This window comes from Macaca thibetana, chromosome 8, assembly GCF_024542745.1.
Source record: "Macaca thibetana thibetana isolate TM-01 chromosome 8, ASM2454274v1, whole genome shotgun sequence".
Lineage (NCBI taxonomy): Eukaryota > Metazoa > Chordata > Mammalia > Primates > Cercopithecidae > Macaca > Macaca thibetana.
The window spans coordinates 137,013,796-137,037,548 of record NC_065585.1 but is presented as its reverse complement, the minus strand read 5'-3'; the positions used below and the strand labels follow the sequence as shown (position 1 = coordinate 137,037,548).

At 37.9% G+C, this 23,753-nt stretch overlaps 1 long non-coding RNA gene across 1 annotated transcript; it reads right to left on the bottom strand.

The window, feature by feature from the left end:
* Positions 1-17,187: 17,187 nt before the first annotated feature.
* LOC126961468 (uncharacterized) lies at positions 17,188-21,294 on the bottom strand. The gene is made up of 3 exons (XR_007728315.1): positions 21,214-21,294; positions 17,979-18,176; positions 17,188-17,531 (listed from the first exon to the last, which is right to left on the bottom strand). It is a non-coding gene; the product is annotated as an uncharacterized LOC126961468 (long non-coding RNA).
* Between the last annotated feature and the right edge of the window lie 2,459 nt (positions 21,295-23,753).

Here is a 23,753-nt window from a genome sequence, read left to right as displayed (position 1 = left end):
CAATTATGTCCATACAACCGTTTCTACATTAACGTCCATAGAAGCTTTGTTTGTAATAGTCAAAATCTAGAAAAAAAAAATCAAATAGCTTTAAATAGGTGATAAATAGACTGTAGCATAACTATGGAATGAAATAAAATGCAATAAAAAGAAGGAACAGTTGGCCGGGCGCGGTGGCTCAAGCCTGTAATCCCAGCACTTTGGGAGGCCGAGACGGGCGGATCACGAGGTCAGGAAATCGAGACCATCCTGGCTAACACCGTGAAACCCCGTCTCTACTAAAAATACAAAAAACTAGCCGGGCGAGGTGGCGGGCGCCTGTAGTCCCAGCTACTCCGGAGGCTGAGGCAGGAGAATGGCCTAAACCCGGGAGGCGGAGCTTGCAGTGAGCTGAGATCCGGCCACTGCACTCCAGCCCGGGCTACAGAGCAAGACTCCGTCTCAAAAAAAAAAAAAAAAAAAAAAAAAAAAAAAAAAAAAAAAAAAAGAAGGAACAGTTAATATATACAGCATGAATGAATCGTAAAATGATTATGTTTCGTGAGAGGAGGAAAGAATGCTATTAAGTGGTTTCATTTATAAAAATTCTAGAGACTGAAAACTAATTTAAAGTGACAGAAAATGGTCTGTGCTCCAGCATGTGGTTGGGGAGGTTTTGGAGGGAGGAATTACAGAGGACTCAAGGAAACGATTTGGGGTGATATGTATGTTTATTGTCTTGATTGTGGAAATAGTCAAGAGCATATAAAAGTCCCCTAAATTATGAAACTAAACATGTTAAATATGTACAGTTTATTGTATATTAGACATAGTTGAATAAAGCTGCAAAAATAATTCCTTCATCAACAAAATAAACTTACCATTGATAATGTGATTTTTTTTTCTGAGCCTGAAGACCGAAGTTAGAATGTTGATTTATGACAAATTTTTAAATGTATCATCAGAAACTTTGGATTTGACCAGTTTCCTTGTTGCCTTTTTGGTGTTATCTACTTACCTCTAAATTTTGGTTCTCACATATAAGATAATTTTTTTCTTTTTATTTGGACTTTTACAAATCCTAAGAAGAAACTCTAAAGGGCTACATAGCTAGGAGGTAGTGTTAATTAGACGAAATTTGGTATTTATTTATAGTCTGATTATCACTTCAAGTTCTTAGGCAAAAGTTGTTAATTGACTACAATAGGTCACATTTTCCTTGGATGTTGTTTTCTTTTAAATAGTTGTTATCTCATTCTGCACAAATAACATGGTTAGGATGATATATTAGGTTAGGTAAGAGTCTAGTCTTATATCATTTACTGCATCTTATATATTTAGAATCCCAAAGGAGCTGCTGAAACCTCATTTTATAATTCGTTCATAAAGCCGTATCAAGGAGGTTGAAAACAACAACAAAACAATGCTTCACAGATGTCTACACAACTTAACTTCTGATTCCACTACACTTTTAAGTTGAAACTTGTGTTTCCAACTCAATACCAACTTACAAACTTTCCAAACATAAGCAAAACACCTAAAATTCTTGGATTTTCTCCACTCCCATTCTTAATTAAAATAATTTTGATATTTGGCTATTACTTCTGTAACAAGCAATTTTCACAAGTTTGTAAGAATTTTAAGCTGTAGATCATCTATCAAATGCAGAGACTGGATAGATTTTTATCAACCCCCTATCTCTTCTTGGTTTGGAAAGAATGTATTATTTACCAGCTCTTCGAAGTTTAACTGGGACCAGGTGCCGGTAAAGGTCAGTGGAACGTGAGCAGAAGGGATGAATTCCACTTCCACAATTACCAAAATCTGAATCCAGACACCAGGCTCTTTCTCTTCCCTTGAGATGTTAAAGAAACAAAATGGGAGCTACTCAAAGCGCTAAGTTATGGCTTCAAGGAGAATCACCTCACCTATCTCAGAATGCTTTATGAACAAGAAACACATTTTCATGATTGTGGTTCCACCTCCAAATACCATCACACTGGGGACAGGGCATTAACATATGAATTTTGGGGGCAACACAATTTAGTCGATAGTGCTTTGCCACTGCCCCCTTCAAAATTCTTGTCATTCTTCAATGCAAAATACTTTCATTCCATCCCAGCAGCCTTTACAAATTGGTCTTGACACCCTTGCGGAAAATCACTTGACCACATGTATGAGGGTTCGTTTCTGGAAGGTCTATTCTATTTCATTAGTCCATATAACTAATCTTATTCCAATACCACACTGTTTGACTAACTGTAGCTTTGTATTAAGTTCTGAAATCATAGAGTTTAAGTTTTTCAATTTTGTTCTCTTTCAAGATTGCTTTCGCTATTGGAGATCTGTCAAGATTCTATGTTAATTTTAGATGGGTTTTTCTATTTTTGAAAGAAAAGTCACAGAAATTTTGATAGGGATTACATTGAATCTGGATATTGCTTTGGGAATTAATGATATTTTAATAATACTGTCTTCTAATCCATGAATAAGAGTTTTCTTTGTATGTCCTTTAATTTCTTTCAGCAACGTTTTGTCATTTTCACTGTACAAATTTTTTTTTTTTTTTTTTTTGAGACGGAGTCTCGCTCTGTCGCCCAGCCTGGAGCGCACTGGCCGGATCTCAGCTTTGCCTCCTAAATGTATCTCTAGGTATGGTATTATTTTTGATACAATTGTAAATAGAATTGTTATCTTAATTCCTTTTTTGGATTGTTCTGTTTAGTGTACAGATATGTAACTGTATTTTGCAGATTAATTTTGTATCTTGCAGCTTTGCCAAATTTATTAGTTTTAACTCATTTTTGCTTAATTTTTAGGATTTTCTGCATATAAGATTATGTCATCTGTAACACATAATTTTACATCTTCTTTTTCAATATGGATGGTTTTTATTTCTTTATCTTTCCTGATTTGTAAGACTTGAACTCCCAATACAATGTTGAATGGAAGTAGTGAAAGCAGGTGTACTTGTCTTGTTTCTAATCTAAGAGAAAAAGTTTTCAGTCTTTTACCACAGAGTGTGCTATTAGTTGTAAGTTTTCATGTATGATCTTTGTCACACTGAGGAAGTGATCTTCTATTTCTTGTTTATTGACTGTACCAGTAAAGGCTACTGAATTTTGTCAAATTCTTTGTCCACATCAATTAAAATAATAATGTAATTTTTCCCCTACATTTTGTAAATGTAATGTATTATGTAACAATTTTATGGTGTATAACATTTTGAAAATGCTGCTGAATTCACTTTGCAAGGAGTTTTACTTTTAGGGTTTTGTATTGGTATTCCTAAGATACACTGATTTACAATTTTCTTCACTTGTATCTTTCTCAGGTTTTAGTTTGAGGGAAATGCAGGCCTTGTAGAAGTAACTGGAAAATATTCCCTTCTCTTTAATTTTTCAGCAGAGTTGAAAAGAGATGGTGTTAACTTTTCTTTAATGTTTGCTAGAACTCACCAATGCAGCCGTCTGGGCCAGGACTTTACTTTGTTGGCAGGTTTTTGGTTACTGATTCAATTTCCATACTAGTTACAGGTCTATTTAAGATTTCTATTTCTTCATGATTCAAGTGTGTTTATTGGAATTTGTCCATTTCATCTAGGTTAACCAATTTGGTGGTATACATATGTTTATTATGTTACTTCGGAAAACTTTTTATTTCGGTAAAATCAGTAGTTACTGTCTTTTATTTCTGATTTTAGTGATTTGAGTCATATTTTACTTAATATATCTAACGGTTTGTCAATTTTGTTAATCCTTTAAAAATCAACTTGTGAGGCTCTTGATTTTTTTCTCTTATTTGTCTGTTCTCATTTATTTACTTATTTTTGAGATAGGGTCTCACTTTGTAACCCAGGCTGGAGTGCAGTGGCACAATCTTGGCTCATTGTAGCCGTGACCTCCCAGGCTCAAGTAATCTTTCACCTCAGCCTCCTGAGTAGCTGGGATTACAGGCATGCACCACCACACCTAGCTAATTTTCATATTTTTAAAATTTATTTATTTTTGTAGAGACAGGATTTCCCAGGTTGCCCAAGCTGGTCTCCAACTCCTAGGTTTAAGTGATCTGCCTGCCTCAGCCTTCCAAAGTGCTGGGATTACAGGTGTGAGCCACTGCAGCTGGCCCATTCTCTTTTTAAATTGCCATTGTAATCATTATTATTTCCTTCCTTCTGCTAGATTTGGGTTTAGTTTGCTTTTATTTTTCTAATCTTTTAAGGTATGAAGTTAAAGTGGTGATTTAATATAGTTGTTCTTTTTGAAGGCATGAAGTTACAGCTATGTCTCCTTATAACACAATTTTAGCTGCATTTCAAAAGTTTTGGTTTATTGTATTTTCATTTTCATTTGTTTGAAAGTATTTTCTAATTTCCCTTGAGATTTCTTCTTTAACACATTGGTTAAATTAAATGTGTTGTTCAATTTCCACATATGTGTAGATTTTCCAATTTTTTTCCTCTTACAGCTTTATAGCCTCATTCCCATTCCATTGTGATCAGAAAAGACACTGTGTGATTTCAATAATTTTAGATTTATCAAGCCTTGTTGTGTGGCCTAACACATGGTCTATCCTGGAGAATGTTCAATGTGCACTTGAGAAAATGTGTATCTGCTGTCGTTGGGTGAAGTGCTCGTACATGTCAGTTAGGTCCAATTGATCTATAGAGTTATTTAAGTCCTCTAGGGAAAACAGGAAGGCTAGAGGAGGCTGGACTTGTGTATTTCTCTTCTCCCATGTCAGTTAGGCTCTGATAAACTCCAGCACACTAGGCAATAGTGAAATAGCTTCTTTTGATGGCAGAGAGTGCTTTGGCGTGTTTCAAATGATTACTTTTTCTCTCTCCGTGCCAGAAGCAGAAAGGTGTTCCTCCAATCTTCCCCATGAAGATTTAGCCCAGCTCTTGAAGGTAAACATATACAAGGGCAGGAGTTTCCCCATGATTGGGTCTCCCTGGCATTTTCTCTCTCAGGCTTTTCTCACGGAGCCTCCAGCAGCTCATCTACAGTTCAGGATTCTACCCCCTTGTAGCAATTCACACAGTGGATTCTGCTCCCAGATTTCTGCTTTAGTAAGCTGTGATTTTCTGTATTGACAGGTCTCTCCAATTTTGTGGGGAAGTGGTTTGTTCTGTGATCTTACTTCTCTTACTGATCTAAGAAGAGCTAATGAGTTTCCATTTGTGAAGATTCCCTCTTTTTAAATTTATTTTTAATATTTGTATGTACACAGTCAGTGTATATATTTCTGGGGTACATGAGATTTTTTGACACAGGCATGCAATGAGTAATACATATCATGAAAAATTGGGTCTCCATCTCTCAAGTATTTATCCTTTGTGTTACAAACAATCCAGTTATTCTCTTTTAGTTATTTTAAAATATACAATTAAATTATTATTGACTGTAGTCACCTTGTTGTGGTATCAAATACTGGGTCTTATTTAATCTTTCTAACTTTTTTTTTGCACCCATTAACCTTCTCCACCTTCCCCAACCATCCCCCACCCCACAACCACCCACTATTCTTCCCAGCTTCTGGTAACCATCCTTCTACTCTCTCTGTTCATGTGTTCAATAGTTCTGATATTTAGATCCCACAAACAAGTGAGAACATGCGATATGTGTCTTTCTGTGCCTGACTTATTACTCTTAACTCAACGACAGTTACATCCATGTTGTTGCAAATTACAAGATCTCATTCTTTTTTACAGCTGAATAGTACTCCATTGTGTATAGTAGCCCATTTTCTTTATCCATTCATCTGTTGATGGACACTTAGGGTGCTTCTAAATCTTGGCTATTATTAACAGTGCTGCAACAAACATGGGAGTCCAGAGGGCTCTTTCATGGACTGATTCCCTTTCTTTTGGGGCATATACCCATCAGTGAGGTTGCTGGATCATATGGTAGCTCTATTTTTAAGTTTTAGAGGAACCTCCAAACTCTTCTCCATAGTGGTTGTACTAACTTACATTCCCACCATCAACATACGTGGCTTCCTTTCTCCCCACTTTGCCAGCATTTGTTGTCTGTAGTCACCTTGATAAAAGCCATTTTAACTGGGGTGAGATGCTATCTCATGGTAGTATTGATTTGCATTTCTCTGATGGTCAATGATGTTGAGCACCTTTTCAGGCACCTATTTGCAATTTGTATGTTTTCTTTTGACAAACAAATTGATCTATTCAGGTCATATAAAAGATCTATTCAGATCTTTTGCCCATTTTAAAATTAGGTTGTTAGATGTTTTGATTCTTGTAATCAAATTTTCTCTTTGCAGACAGTTGTTAAAATTTGGTGTTCCTACAGGGTGGAGAATGAATGATGCAGTCCTGTATTCCACCACCTTGCTCCACTCTTCAGCAGATTCCTTCTTGTCATGTGAGTAGAAGCAATGACTTCCAAGCTTAAAAAGTCAGCAATAATCATGACACACCATATCAGGAATGCTTCTGAATGAACCCTAGACAGAAGTTAGGTTTGAGACAGGTCAAAATCTTCTAAATGCATTTGTGTCTCTTTCCTATATACACATATTCAAAATTCCTGTCTGTACCATATTTTCTCAGACTAGTGGATTTTTTGGATAAATATGTCAATTTTCAGCCACCAGCAAGAAAGTATTCTCCTTTTTAATTTATGCATTGCTTTATAAATCACACTTTGGGCTTGTAAAGTTCAGTAACTGGAACTTAGTTACTGAATTTGGGTTTTTAACTCCAGCAGCTGTGTGAGAGGCTGCTGAGTTATGGTTGGCTGAATTTGCCCACATTGTGATTTTCACATCTTCTCAGTGATGTAGAAGACTTTGATTGCCATAAATGCTTTGGAAGGAAGGAATGTTTTGTAAGTTCTGTGTTCTGTTTAGTACATCATACATCCAGTTCAACGTATTCCAAAGAATAAATACCTTAAAATTCACTGGCTCTATAAAAATTGATATGCATTATACTGAAACACACACAATCTAACTTGGATGAAACATATGACAAGCAATAGTGATCACGTGTTTTGTCTTGAAAAAGACAAAACACGTTGAGTATGAAGAGTATTTAATGGGGTAATGTTCTAGGCTCTTCAAGCTATTAGTACCGAAATACTAACAGGAAGTGAACTATAAGTGACCACTGAGTCACCTACAATTATGTGTAATAGAATCATTTATCATTGGCCTCTAAACAATGGAGTTTAGATTTGTCAAAGGGTCTATACATACCCTGGATGTACCTCTTGGTATGATCTTCTGATATTTTCTGTGAACATGGTTTCAGTCGTTTGATTTACTGACTGTGGTGTCGGTTTACTGTATTAAGTTCATTTGACGGAATGTAAGCAACCCACTTGTAGAGTGAGAATAAGCCTGTTTTGTTGGGTCAGACAACTACAGACATCTCCTAATCATCTACAAATCCTCCAGCTCTCGTTCCTCATTCAATTTTTTCATCTGGATAACGTTGAACTCCCTCCCTCCCTGCATAGTACAGTCTCCCTCTGCACAGCAATTCCTTTTATTTTGTATTTGTCACCTCCCTTTTTCTATCTCCTGTCCTTTCATCAATGCACTTTCATTTTCAAAAGAGACACTGAAAGTAAAATCAGTTTCAGGGAGTGTATTTATTTACTTGTTTTGGCTGTTTTGCACTGACATTAATATTGTCATAAATTGACATTAATTGACCTCCAAATATGACTTAAGGATCCCTTTGAAAAAATGCCCTCACATTATCATCATAACTAAGGTTAGGTATATCTGTTTAAAAACAGTTTATTCAATGATTTACAAATGATGTAACAGAGGTGCATGTAGCCTATACAGTATGTTCTAATAAAATTTCATATTGGTTTACAACGATAACAAAGGGAAAGTAGAAAAGCTCAATAGGAATGTGTTTTACTTCAAAAAAAAAAAATGAGGCAGTGTGCGATGTTTTATAGAGCGAACGAAATGATCACCAGTCTTCTGAAGATATTTACCTTGGCAAACTTGCATTTCACTCCACTTAGATTAAGATGTGTATTTTAACACAACATTTTACAAATAAAAGCATTAGTCAAATCATTTAAACCTTTAAAATCTAACAAAATATAAGATGTAAGATTACTTAACCTAATCAACAAAATTTGGGGTTTGGGAGAATGTATACATGCATAAAATTAGGTGTAACAATGGGTAATAATCATGAGTGTAGAAAAATAAAGGCTTATGACTTATATTTTCAATTTTATCCCTATAAATTTGATAACCCAGAGGAAATGGATGATTTTTCAAGACATATCAATTAATAAATTATGTTCTTGAGAAATTATTAAAACTGTAATGAAATATTACAGTAGAATAAATTGGAATTTTTTACAAACATCAATCCTACCCCCACAAATAGCCAACATCCACCTTCTTCTTCTTGCAGTTAAGCTGAGCACCATGACCCTAACAACAAGAAGGCTGGCAGGAGAGCATATCTAGAGAAGCATCACATCACAGAGCCTGTAGGCTGAGGATAGAAGGAGCCTGCTTCTTATTCATCCAGTGGCATTACAAAACTAGTAGGAAACCCCAGACTCCTCCTTCACCTTCCCCAGCATCCCAGGAGCTGTCTGCTCTGGAAGATGTTTCCACCAGCCTGATTCCAAAGCACAGTTGTCCCTGCACCATGCATTCGATATGAAGACTGAGGAATGAATGGACTTCCCTCCCTCAAAGCTCTTGCAATCTTAGGGTCATCATCCCCTGGTCCATTGTGACCTATGTGTGTGTTTGTCACAGGTTTGCTTCATGCCCAGGCAAGAAATGCCTTCATGGAGTGCTTTCCTGTGTCAGGTTCAGTAATGACACGTTAAATCCTGACTCCTTAACAGAAGCAGGTATGACGGTTTACAAACCACATCGTGAAATGGAATTTGTAGCTGCTCCTGGGATGTGTGTGGTCAGCTCCCTCTAGAACACTCGCACCCTTACCCAGTTCAACAGAGCCTGCTGCATCAGTACTTTCTCCTGTGTGACTTCTTAATGATTTTATTTTCCTCTATTATTTAAGAGGATTGCTATAATATCTAATCAACTGGCTGCAGCTTCGGGGCTGATTTCTTGCTAACATCATTCTCTTTCCTGCCTGTCATAACTTCACTTCTGCTGTGTCCTCTTAAAGCCTTGTGACTAGAGAGATACATTAAGCCCATCTGCCCTGAGGGTTCATACTGGGGAAAAACATTCCCAAATTCAGAAATAGCCTATCTTAAAATAAGATATTTATAGTATAAATAAATACAAAATTCTTCAACAGAGATAACTTATTAGATTCCCGTGGGAAGAAAATTGGAGCACAGCGCTCTGGAGGTAAACAATGGAATGACGAGTAATAGGTTATCATAGCCCCTTGTACATACCTCTTTCAAGAGTAACATCCTCTTTCAAGAAAATGATTCTTGAACTAACTGATTCTACTGACTTCTGTCATTTGGAACATTTTGCTTCTCTGGCTACAATGATTTGCTCAAGAATGGGCATGCTATCCAACTCTGCTCCATCTGATTCAATCCCTGGAACTGGAAACCTCAGTTGGATTTGAAGTGTATACACCTGGACCATCCTCACAGCAAGTTCCCTGATAAATTGTCTGCAACTGGAAGAATGAAGCAGACAAGCATGGAGAGAAGGGACATGTGGCCTGATTGTTGGAGGGTTTCCAGGCTCATTTTCTGCAGACCTGTTTCACTGTCTCTGCTCTGCTCACTGTTTCGCTAAAAGTGGTCTTTGTAGATCTTCATTTAGTGTGTTTCCTTATATTATTATTATTTTTTAGATGGGGTCTTGCTACATTGCCCAGGATGGTCTCAAACTCCTGACCTCAAGCTATCTTCCCACCTCAGCCTCCCAAATCACTGTCTTGCTTATTTTTGATAACTTTTGCTCCTTCAGCTTTATTTTTTGTGTTATTATTTTTTATTTCAAATTGGTTCTTGGTTTTTAAAATAATATTTTTTGTTATTTTACAATTTTTGGTTTTATTTTTTAGATGGAGTTTCGCTCTTGTTGCCCTGGCTGGAGTGCAATGGCACGATCTCGGCTCACTGCAACTTCCGCCTCCCGGTTTCAAGCCATTCTCCTGCCTAAGCCTCCCAAGTAGCTGGGATTGCTGGCACCCGCCACCACGCCCAGCTGGTTTTTGTATTTTTAGGAGAGACAGGGTTTCACTATGTTATTTTTAATTTTTAATTTTCAATTTGTGTGGGCACATATTAATAGCAGATGTATATATTTATGGGGTATATGGATAAGGTAGGCCATATGCAACGACATTTGAAAATGGAACAAGAAAACCCTGAAATAAGGTTCCTGGTGATGGGTTATAGCTCTGAACTTGTCATTGTCAAGCAAAGCACATTTTAAAGTAATTATTTGAACAAAAGTTTCAGATGGCTTAACACTGCGAGAGCCACCTAAACCGGGCTCCAAGCTTCTCAGGGCAAACCACTAAGGAAAGAAGTCTGGTGTCTGGGGTACCAAGTACCACCAGGTTTCTACACTTCCCTCACCTTCCTTCCAGAAATACACTTCAGATATGGTTTCCACTGCCTGGTGAATACTTGGTCTCAGAATTGACTCTGTCCCCATCGCATGCAAGAGGGTCGCAGAGTCCAGATTCAGTATCTTGAATTCTCCATTCACAATGATTTCTCTAGTTTGAAACCCACTGTCACCTCTAGATATTTGTTTTCATTGGTGCCCAAATAAAAAAAGGCAGCCTGCCCTGCTCCACTCCAGCTTCCAGCTACATCAGAGTTCTGAGACTCTTCTTTGTCTTGGAAGGGGTCTGAACGGCAACAAATATGAATTAAGACACCAGGAGCTCATACCAGCCTGCAGCAGTAAGCTGCAACCCATGTAAGATGTTGTAATTGGTGATAAAGAAAAAGGTAATAGTCAGGATTGGGAAAGGGGGTAGAGGAAAAGAGGTACTGTAAGTTCTGCCCCTGATAAGAAATGTTTCTCAGTCATAACCGAGAACGCACCCGAGATAATATGATAAACCATCTGAAGCCAGAACACCAAATTCATGAATCCGCATGATGTCTGACATATATTCATGACTCTCATCTGTAAATAAATACACGTGTGTCTTAACTTAAACATATTCATGTGTGTGTCGAGAGAGAGAAATAGATGAAAAAATGAAAGCTACAGATATATGTCCAACTTGGACTCTGCCTATTTTTCCACCTGACATTTTACTATTAATAACATATTCACATTCTCATTTTCACATGATATATTCCTTGCTTTTTACACATAATTCACATGTTTGACATATTGTATAGTAAGACTATATTTTTCAATGCAAATCTGAAATTAAACACATACAGCAATTCTAAAACAATAACTATAAGGAGAAGTATAGCATCTGCAATGGTAAATGTGGTAGTTATGCCCTATTCTTTGTTGGTGAGATGATTATCAAATGAAACATTGTGTTATATTCTAAGAATTTCTTGGCAAGAAAGATATGAACAAATAAGATAAATGACTAGATGAGGACCATCATCCAGTGGTGACCAAGGTCACACGGAAGCATGTAGTTGAATGAAACTAGAATAGCACAGGGTGCAGAGAAATCAAATCTCCTATTTCCCTAGACTCATTTTGACCTCCCTGGTTTACTCCGCCAGAGCTCTCTGGCCTTTTTCTTCCTACACAACACCTTAATTTTTGTGTAGTTACCTGTTTAATATTTACCCCATTCCTAGATTAAAGGACTAATAAAAGAATATATTCCATGTTTTTGCACCTTGTGTTTGTTTAGCTACCTGCACTGTGTGGGATGCAGAGAAGGTTCTCAGTACATATTTGTTTTAGTAATTAATCAAGACTATGGGCAGACGCTGAAGGCATGATGAGCAAACTCAAACGGAATTGAACTCTGACAGCAAATAGGTGAAAGAGCCTCAGATGTAGGAGTCCTCATCCCAGCTTCTTGAAAGTATAGAAAGTCACAGAACTAGAATCGATAAGCCAAGAGCCCAGGGAACTATTTAAATTCATTATGAAGGAGAACTTTCCAACTCTCTGAGTTTATCTCCAGATGAAATAAAACATCTTGGACTTCATCACAGTATGTGATCAAGAAGAGGTTGGCTCATGGAAAACTGGAGATGCCTGGGCTAAATTAAGGGATGTCACCAGAAATAGGTTAGTATCAATTATAGTTTAAAAAATAACTACAGATATTGAAGTCTCAGAAAAATTGTCAATGGAAAGAGAAAGATGACTGGATAATTGAAAACGATTACTTTGGAGGTTCATATAGCTCTCCAAGGGAGTCAAATTTTCTTTTATTATCAGTGAATGGTGTAAGGGAGGGACCACCTGTTTTTGGTGACATTTGGGCACTAGTCTAAAAGCGAGCATCCTAGGCTGTATTCCTTACCCCATCCTCTGTTACTTATATGCCTTTAGGTAAGTGATTTTTCCTGGCTGGGTTCATATTTCCTTACCTGTAATATTAAAGAATAAATCTAGATGATCTGTCTTTTTGAGATTTAACATCCTATGATGAATAGTGGACTCAACACCACAGATATTACTTTTCCCTCTGCAACCCAGAGCTATAGGAGTTATAGGAGGAATTACAGAAAAAGGAGCTGGTAGAGAAGAGGCTGATGAAGAAGGAAAAATGCTTCCTGTATTCCCACACATTATAGCAATCACAGAAAAAAAAGGTTAACTTTTTTCACTGCTTTAATGTAGGAAGTGAAGACTCTGAAATCACTTCCCCGAAGTTTATTGAGACTGTCTATTTCATTTATTTAGGTTAAACTAAGAAACCAAAGTAAGACTTATCTGACTAGGTGCTTCCCCAGGTTGGAATTGATAGCTTAGATTAGTGAATGTAAAGAAACAGAAAGTACTCAAGAACCTGGGGGAAAACACACCACACTGGTTTCTCAGTTCTTCCGAAATTCCTCTATTACTAAATAACAGATTGCCTCCAATTTTCAATGCATTTAGACCCACAGAGAAAGACTGGTTTTCCTTCCTCTATATTAGGTTCAGTAAGCAGTGGTGTGTGTGTGTTGTGTGTGTTGTGTGTGTGTGTGTGGTGTGTGTGTGTGTGACAGGCGGGGGGGAGGAGAGAGATTTTTCTTTACCAGTTCACAATGTATCACTGACATGTAAACATCATGGGGAGATTAATTTGTCCCTCTCTATCTCTCTGTCTCTGTCTCTCATACATATACACATATGCCAATGGCTTCTTTTCATGCAAGATGCAGGGAGAAAAAAGAGCACTAAACTAGAATTAGGTGACCTGGTTTCTTATACTATCATTATTAGCTAGATGAAGGCTCTATGTCTTGAGCACCCACACTGATCTGCCTTTATTATCTTTCCCTTTGGTATCATGTGATTGGTTCCTATTAAGACATTGAACAAATATAATCCCTTGAAATTCAGTGTCGTGTTTCTTATAAGAATGTTCTTGAGGATAACTTTCACTGTACTACACAAAGCTTATTCTATGAAGACCCAGGGGATATACTTATCTCTTACAAATATTAGATAATAGTTGTGTTTATTTTCAATTTTTTAAAATATGGACAATGCAGTTTACTCACTTTACTTTTTTTCTTTGGCTCCACAAGTTTTCTTTGTACCCAACAGTTAGCAAAAATATAGGCCTCGCAACATAAAAACTGTGTATAGCTTTAGTTTGTAATGGCTGCAAGAAACAACTAATTAGGTTCTTCAATTCAGTTTAAGTCAAGAGGAATTTATTATAGGGAAACAACTTAGGGTATGGAAGCTAAGGGCAGAAATATCTGGTTGAAATTTTCATTAGGAGGCATCAGGAATCAACGAATCCAATCTTGCCTTTTGTCTCTGGGACCCGAGTTCTGTTATCTCTGGTATTCTTCATGCATATATTTAATTATACTCTGTATCTTTACTGGCTTATTTCGACTTTTTAAGCAGAGTTGGACTTAATAAACCAAGAACATAGGTTAGGACATCTGTTTAACCTCTTTGTCATAATGTGCTATACAATAGTGTTTTGACAGGTAATTTTCAAAAGACAAAACCAAACTAGCTATTTTTATAAAGTACTCTTATTTAAAGTCCAATTTATAAAAGAAATAAAAGATAACCCAGAGGACTCCTTTCAAATGACATCCATAGCCCCACAGTAAACATAACCTTATAGTTCTATTCCTGAAACTAAATAAGCGGACTATGAGGCTCATTTCTCAGAAGGAGCAGTCGGGACCACCTCAGTTCAGTTCCCAGTGGACCCACAGCGCCACACACTTGGTGGGAGCCGCAGGTCTCGCGCTAGGCAGAGGAAGCACAGCAAAGCAGGTAGGGGACACTCAGCCTCTAAAATATGGTCAGGTATGCCTTTGGCTTTTCCTACTTCTTGTTTTGGTTTTCTTGAGTCACCTTAAGTATTTTACATGTCATTACATCCCACAGGTATTTCTGTGATCGGCCATCATCCCTCCTTTGTGAACCAATAGAGACATTATCAAGCAAAGGCAGAGCCTGGGCTTTGCTGACTCTTTACAAATCAATTCCACAATACCCAGAATGAGCATTTAGATAAAGCACTTGAACAATAGTCATATAGCCCATGTATAGAAATCCAACATATAAAGGAAACAAAAACTTCTATAAAGCCTGTATATGAAAGTCTGGAATCCCAGTTGAACCTTCCATATATCCCTTAACAGCCCAGGAAGTATCACTTGGCTAGATAATTAATGTTAACTGCAGACATCAAACTCCAGTTTCCAGGTTTGGGGAGAGAAATGATAAGGAATAAAAATCAGCCAAAAGAAGAATGTTGCTGGTAGTATGACTGTACTTTGTAGGCATGGATTTCACATTGCCATTTGCTTATTCAGATGTAAGTATGACTTCATGCCTATTTCAAGAAGCTCACTAATATTATCCATGTGGCACGTCTTCAATGAAACTAGGTTCCCTCACCTTACTTTAGTAACTAACCCAAGATCTTAAAATTAACTTCTGCTGAACCTAAAATTTCTCCCCTTAGGGATGACTATTTTTTCTATGCAGAGACACTGCAGTCTTTTGAAGCTACATGATCTAAAGAGAATGTCCATAATGGAAGTCAGCCACCCCAGTCCTTGTTCCACTTTGAATTCCTCCAGGTACTGGAGACATCACTGGACCTCCTTGGTGTAGCTGTACGTCTCAGTGATGTGTCACGCTCTGGATTCTGCTTCAAAAGTCCTGATTAATCAGCACACACAACTTTCCCATGAATAATTTACCTCAGAATTAATGTTTTATGTTCTGAACTGGGCCCTGGTTTCAAAACACAGGAAGTGAAATTCTCAGAATGGATAAAGGAAAGTAAATATAGAATCCAGAACATTTTTAGGCTTGACAGGAAGTTGAAAGAGTTTTAAAAAGTGCCAATTTTTTTTTTTTTTTCTATGAGTTACAACTTCTCTTGTGGTTAATGACAAGGTAGGGGGTCAGAGTTCCCGGAAAAGAAGAATATTTGTATTTGCCACTATGGAGAATAAAAAAGGAGTCGATGACAGCAGCGTAGTAGGATTACCTGCTAACTTCTCAGTGCTCCACGGAGATTGAAGGCTTTAAGGTTTGGGAGGTACAGCATGCAAGAAAGGTTATCCCTTGAAAAACCACTCATACGAAGGGGGAAAAGGTGGGCAGTTATATTCAACTGAGACTGGAATCTCTCTGCTAATATCCCTGATAAGAGGACAATGAGTAAGAAAGTTGGGAATGCCGGCCAGAGAGTATGTCTGGAAGAGCATTACAGAGCCTGCAGCCATAGTGGAGGAAAGCAAAGGCTGGAAGCTGCTAATAAATATGAATAAAGGATGGCATCTGTGGGCTTATGGTACAAAGAATTTTTTTAAAAGGATTGGTATAGATGTTGAGTCACAAAAAAGGAAGAGAAAATGGCTATGACCACAAAGGCAGTTATAAATACATTATTTCACAGAAGAAATCAGTCTAGATGATTACAGAGAGAGGGTAAAAATTGGGGTCATGAAGGTACATAGATGAAACCATTGGTTTAGGTTTAAGCAAGTTGAGAAAAAAATAGAATCTAAAGGAGGGCCTGAAAGCTAGGATGGATCACAGCTGAGATCCTAGCCCAGAAATACCTTCTCTAACTTGAACTCTTTTTCCTATCACATGCTACTTATTTTTTAACTCTATATAAACTTTTTAAAAGCCTCAACATAGCTCTTACACACAATGAGGGACCTTTTACTCTTTTTAAAAGTGTATTCTCAGTGAAATTCATAAAAAATATATTTTTGTAACAAAATGAAGCTATTTTGGTTTTGAAATGTTATCCATTTCGGTGGTGATGGGGTACAATCTTTCTCAACAGCCTCAGCTGCTGAAGCTAAATTTTCTTGTCACTAAAAATGACAGGGTGAGAGACCCCATATTGTGAAGGATTCCACTAACAAGCTGAATATTTACATCATTTGGTTTTGCATTTCCTTCAAATGGATCCACTTGCCAGTGTGAATGTCTTATTAAAGTAGTATCACCCTATTTAATTATCTAGTTTAGACAAATTAAGGAAATATCACTTTATAACTTAGGAAGCCTTACCGACAACACAATATTTTCTGTATGTGTATAATCAAAAGACTTTCGTCCTTACTTAAATTGATCCCTCAGTATTAAAGATATCTGTTTGAGAATTGTGAACATAACCTAAAATAAATATAAAAGAAGTCACAGGAAGGAGTGCAATGGGGGAAAGGAACCACAAACCAGCAGGCCTCTTCAGTAGTGTACTTGAATCAAGTTTTGCCGATTCTGACCCACCCACTTGTCAACGTATGACCCTAAAATGATAGATTTATAGGCATAAGAGGCTTTTTTTTTTTAGCATGCTTCGTTTCTTTATATCTTCTTAAACTGTGTTCCGAATGCCAGCACTGGTTTTAGTTCAGCTGAAACTGCCTTGAAGATAAGAAAAGAAGCCAGTTCTCTGAGCCTGTAAAAGTTGTCCCGAAATTTATTTCTAGTTCTGAGTGACTCAGCACAATCTCTTTTTTTTATTATTTTTTATTTTTTTGTCTGATTACTTGAAAGGCAATTTTAAAGGTATGATTCACTTTGTGTCACTAATTTTTATTCTCAGGGAAAGTCTGATGACTATTCCTACAAGTGAGAGTTTGTGTTCTGTGCCACATGTTTCTGAAGTCCAAACAGTGTGTGTGTGTCCATGTTGTTGCAATCAGCAAGAAGGACCAAGTCAAGCCACAATTATACAGTCTGTTCCTAGCTTTTTAAAGCAATAGAAAGTGTTTTCACTGGTGTTTTATAATTTTTTTTTGGCGGTGGGGGGTGAGTTTTGGGAGGATAATATATTGAGAAGAACTTATCCTTGGTTTTTGCAAAGGGGAAGTGTCGATATATACTTAAACCTACACAACTCTTGGACACTTTCTCATGGTTTTCATCTTGGTAGGTTCCAGGTCATCAGATGCTTTCTACACTCTTCTCTTCTATGCTGAGATTATGGAAATCTAGGCAGAAGAGGCCAATTAATTAATTGATGGATCCCAGATAAGAAACAATGGGGAGACCACTCTATCGTCTAGTGCCTTGCAGGACAGACATGCTCCAGGTGCACACTTTGTGAGACAGCCTAGCACCCGAGACTCGGCACTTCTGTGTGTGAGTTGTACCAATGGGCCTCAGTTTTGCTCTTTGGACAAATTCCACATTTTAACATGCATGATTTAAAGGCAGTTGCAAGGCCCCTTGTAAGACATTATTTACCAAACCAAACATGTATGATCCAATTTACCATCTGGGTGATCCATCCCCATCTTCGTGTGGCCAGCCCTCCCTCCATTTCCTTATGGCCCCTGGCTCATTGATTTTTATGTTAGTGTAGGCCCAATAACAATGAATGGCACCTAAGCTTTGGTGGCATTTAATTCAAGAGGTTGACTCAGGACTGCACTTACATGGAGGTGGTGGTGTTGTTGTTGTTGTATGGTCTTTCATTATTCCTGATTTATCCTCTTGCTGTATGCATCCACTCATGCCCTGTGAGAGTCATTATTCCTGATTTATCCTCTTGCTGTATGCATCCACTCATGCCCAGCGAGAGGAGCTGGTGTGGGAAAATCAACACCTAGCAGTGACTGTGTCCTCTAACAAAACTTACATGAAGAAAAGGAAGATTTAAGAAATCACATATTAATGGATTTATAGTTAAATGTAACCATTAATCCATACACTACGGTGAGCAGAAACTCCTCCATAAATAGATTCTGTTCATTTTCATCATCTTCAAGAAGCCCCTGTATCTCTTACTTGCTCCCCCCAAAAATCAATCTCCTTAGATGTAATTCTAATATGAAAAATACTAGAATTTGTATGGAATAGGACAGAATGTAAAACAAATCCTATGTTTTAGAATTAATTTTTTCAATAAATTTTGGAAATCCAAGCAAATCTTTAGGAACCCCGAAAACGAAACAATCGTCGTATAAGTTGATATTGCCATATTTAGAATTAATCACATAAATTTTGCTCATTCAACTTATGTAAATCAGTGATTTTTAAATAAGACAGCATTACTGAAAATGAAATCAAATTGAATACATATATTTTCTGATTTCAGTTTAAAATTGTTTTAAAAAAGAAATGTTCAGTCAGAAACTTTGTATGCAAACATCATGTACTATAATTTACTTATTGTTTGGAAAACCTTCAGCATTAATAATTTCAGTTTCAGCAGATGAAATTATGATAACTTTAAAGATAGTACTAATTGACTAATAAAAGAGATGAAATCATTTCCATTAACATGGCTGAAAAGAAGTTTCTTCTTCTCAGAAGTACAGTCCAAGGAGGAGTCCCTACAATCCTGTATTTCTTGGGTTTATAAAATAATTATAAGATGTTTGAAAACCAATGACTATAAACTTTCTTATACCTTTCCACCTACAAAAAACGTTTCTGACTTTGTGGCTGAAAAGTAATGTTTTAATACAGAAAATCTGAAGAACACAGAGATTACACAAACACACACGTGTGTGTGTGTGTGTACACGGGAAGCAAGTCTTTCATAATCCCTACCCAGAAATTATTTTGGCCCCATTACTAAAATCCAGTTGTCCCATTTTGTGAATCTATTTCTCGGACACTTGGTTTTAGATAAGAGTGCCAAGGGAAGTCACTGGGGCTAATGAGCACATCAAACATGCTAACTATGTCATCTGGTAAACGGAAATTGTGACCACAAAAAGATACCACTATGCATTCAGTAGAATAGCAAAAATTAAAAACACCAACAAACATCTACTATTAACAATCACGTGGAACGATCGCAACTCTCATACGCTACTGATGAGAATTTAAAGTACTACCACAACTTTGGAAAGCAGTTGTCTTAAAAAAAGTTAAACATGCGCTTACCATTTGTCCTAGAAATTTACTTCTATGTATTTACTCAAAAGAAATAAAAACTTATGCTTACAAAATATTCCAGTACAAATGTTTATACTCATGAAAATCCAGAATTGGAAACTAGAATTGGTAACAACCAGTGAGTGGATACAAAAATTTATTATATCCAGACAATTGAATACTATGTAGCAATATAAAGAATGAACTGTTGATACATGGAACAAAAGAACTCAATCTCAAAATCAGTGTGCTTAGTGAAAGAGCGTACAATGTATGATTACATTTATAGACAATGTTAGAAAATGTAAAGTAATCACTAGCAACACAATCCATACCTTTGGTTGCCTGGGGCTAGGTGGAGATAGGTCTGAACTACAAAAGAACCCAAAGAATCTTTTTTTTTTCTTTTTAGGGGTGAGGGGGCGTGAAGGGAGCAAACAGAAGTATCTTGGATCTTATTCAAGGTGATGGGTTCATGTGTGTCCATGACCCTTGAACTCATCTAACTTTACACTCTTACTTGATGCAATTATTATACACAAATTATATTTCAAATAAATTTTTAAAATTTAAAAGCAATATTAAAAGAAAAAAATCGAGATACAAACTGAATATAACCTGAAGTAACAACAATGCAAAAGTCCCTGGTTAGTGAGCAGGTAGATGAGAAATTAATAAAATGAAGACAGTCATTCTGTAACATTAAGGATGATGCTTTTTCTCCGTGTTCCAATATTTTAAAACATTTTATAATTGTTAATTTCTATGAATAGTAATAAAATTGAGAACACCATGGCAGAACACTGCATCCTCTGCACTCTGATGGAAGCAGTGTTTGTTCCTGCATTGTTCCCAGGAAGACAATTTGGCTGAATGAAACACTTGGATTGCTTTTAATACTGGTACTAGAGGACTCTGTCACCATCTGTCTCATGGACTGTAGAGCAGATAGGACTTCTGTCTCATATTAATACATCCTTGAACTAAAGATTTTTCTCTGCGATTTTTTTTTTCTGGATTTCTAAGAACCGTAGATGCTTCCCTGATCTTTTGTTCCAGATAGAAACCTTAATCCTCACAGCTGTGGACAGTGTTGGCAGCTGAAGGCTCACAGCTCAGTCTCTCAAGGAGCTTGCCTACTCTTTCCTCAGGAATCGCCCTCAGCCAAAGATTGCTTCTTTGCTTAAGGTGACTCTTTCTGCCTGGGAAGAGCTGCAGCCGTGATTTTTTTCCAAGATAGGGCATATGATACCTCAATTCCGGGCAAATTTCAAGAGCTTTCCAAGCTCCAGATTCCCCATGAGATTGGCTGGGTCCTTTCTTGCAAGGGCATCGCAGTTTGCCTCCCTCTGACCAGTCTTGACCTTTTACTCACTCACATCTATCATTAGAGTGCCCTCCATGCATTTCCTGCTGGAGTATCTCGACCTCAAAGACTAGTTTCCGGAGAATCCCACCTCAGACACTTCCTACTAATACTGGTCTGAAGAAGACGACTTTATAATGAGATTTTACAGGTGCATAACGTCTCTTGCCAATCGTCTGACCCTCCTTGGTCTGGAGTGGATTTTGAGTAGCCCGTGGCATGCAGTAGCCATGTGGCTGTTAAAACTTCCACTGGTGGAGAATGGGCATAGGAGAACAGTGGAAGAGAATGCCCTGGCAGGTACAATATCCCCAGCAGTTGATAGATGTGTGGGAAGTCATAATTAAAAAGTGATGAAAGTAGGTGGTTATTAGTAAATGCTATGGATGTACTGATGAAAGGAAAGAGTGATTACTTACCACATTAAGGAAGAAGTGACAGTCGTTTGGACAGCTCTGGTAACACAGAAACAGAATTCCTGTCTCCCACCTTTGGAAGGATCAGACCTAGGACATAATTATAAGGGTCGTGAAACTCTGGATAGAGTTGGTATAAGGACTGTGGCAATCTTCTACAGCAAAGTCAGGACCCCGGATGGGAAGGAATGAGATCTGAAGACATGGGATGCAGACATCTGGGCTGATGCTCGGGATGTCCCCAAGGACTTGGACCTCCAAATCTCCCTCGACTTTTTGAGCCTGCAAAATGTCCCCACCTCCACCAACTAAAATCTTGAGCTTCACCCCTCAGATGTTCGGAGACAATGTGGAGGCAATGTGTGCTCCCTCAAGATCTGCCCCACCTCCCTTCATGTCTGTTGGAGAATAAAGAGGGTCAATCATAAAACAACCTGACACAGAATGTGTTGACCCTGAGAGGAGAAAAGAGGCCGTACCCAGAAGAAGCTTCAGGACATAGCACCAATTGTTAGACTGGGCACCAATCCAATCTGATTGCTGACCTTATAGGAACAGGAAATTAGAGCATAGACATGAACAGAGGGAAGTCCCCAGAGAAGAAACAGACAGAAGGTGGCCATGGACTGGCTGGGGACAGGGTGGTATGTTGTCTAGCACATGGAACTCTAATGGTCAAAAGAAACCACCAGAGCTTCTACTAGTCAACATGATCTGCTGTAACAAAATATTAACAACCAGGTGGTATAAACAACACAAACTTATTTTCTCATAGTTCTGGAGTCCGAGAATATCTCCTGATTAAATGTCAGCAGAGTTGGTTTCTGCTGAGGTCTCTCTCCGAGACTTGCAGATGGCCACCTTCTCTCTGTGTCTTCACGGGGCTTCCCTCTGTTCATGCCTGTGCCTTCATTTTCTGTTCTTACAAGGACACCAATCAGATTGGATTGATGTCCATCCTAACAGCTTCACTTTATTCACCTCTTAAAAATCTCCATTTCTAAATACAGTCATATTCTGAGGTATTGGTGGTTAGAGCATCAACATATGAACTTTCAGGGGATGTAATTCAGACCATAACAATGGCAAATAAAGTCAGGGACATGGTGTGGAGATAACAAGAAGTTCTCACATCTTTAGTATTGTTACTCGAAAGGGGTCTCAATCCAGACCCCAAGAGAGGGTTCTTGGGTTTGGCTCAGGAAATAATTCAAGGTGAATCCACAGAGCAAGTTTATTAGGAAAGTAAAAAAATAAAAGAATGGCTCTTCCATAGCCAAAGCAGCCCTGAGGGCTGCTGGTTGCCCATTTTTATGTTTATTTCTTGATTATATGCTAAACAAAGTGTGCATTATTCATGAGTTTTCTGGGAAAGGGGTGGACAATTCCTTCTCTTTTTAAACCATATAGAGTAACTTTCGGATGTTGCTATGGCATCTGTAAACTGTCATGGCGCTGGTGGGAGTGTCTTTTTGCATGCTAATACATTATAATTAGCATATAATGAGCAGTGAGGACCACCAGGGGTCACTCTTATCTCCATCTTGGTTTTGGTGGGTTTTGGCCCGGCTGCAACTTGTTTTATCAGCATGGTCTTTATGACCTGTATCTCATGCCCGCCTCCTATCTCATCCTGTGATGAGAAATGCTTTAATCCTCAGGAATGCAGCCTAGGAGGTCTCAGCCTTATTTTACCCAGCCCCTGTTCAAGATGGAGCTGCTCTGGTTTAAACACTTCTGACAGTATCAGTGTCCACATTAGGGATCCAAACAAATAAATAAAAGTCACTGTTGATGAAATGGGTTGCTAAGAACAGGTCACTTGTAATGTTTTGCCTGGAGAACCACAAGCTCTCCTTCATGCATTTGTGCGTGATGCATTCTAATTTTCCAACGTGAATTGCACTATTGTTACCAGGCCCAGGGCACTGCTGTTCTGCTGTGCATTTCAGCATTTCAGCGTCAAAATGGACCCCCGAGAAAGAAACTGCGGCAGGAGAGAGAAGATTGCTGACTAAAACAGATGCAACAAGGTAGTGAACCATCTAAGTAACAGCAAACCCCTTCCACAACATATCAAAATACAGAGACTGAGGGTTTTCAAAGATGAGAAGGGGATAAATCCTATGTAGAAAAAAACTCCTTTAGTGATGGAAAAAATCAAGTAACATAAAATACATATTTCAGTAAGTGTCAGAACAAATGGCTAGATTGCTGCATTAAACTTGTTAAGAATATTGAAACACCAGTTTAAATAATTACATTAAAGTGTTTTTAAATGGCATGTCTGGTAGTATTAAACTAGTTGGGCTGGGTGTGATGGCTCATGCCTGTAATCCCAACACTTTGGTAGGCCAAGGTGGGCAGATCACTTGAGGTCAGGAGTTCGAGACCTCCCTGGCCAACATGGTGAAATCCTGTCTCTACTAAAACTGCAAAAATTAGCCAGGCGTGGTGGCAGGTGCCTGTAATCCCAGCAACTCGGGAGGCTGAGGCATGATAATCGCTTGAACCTGGGAAGTAGAGGTTGCAGTGAGCCAAGA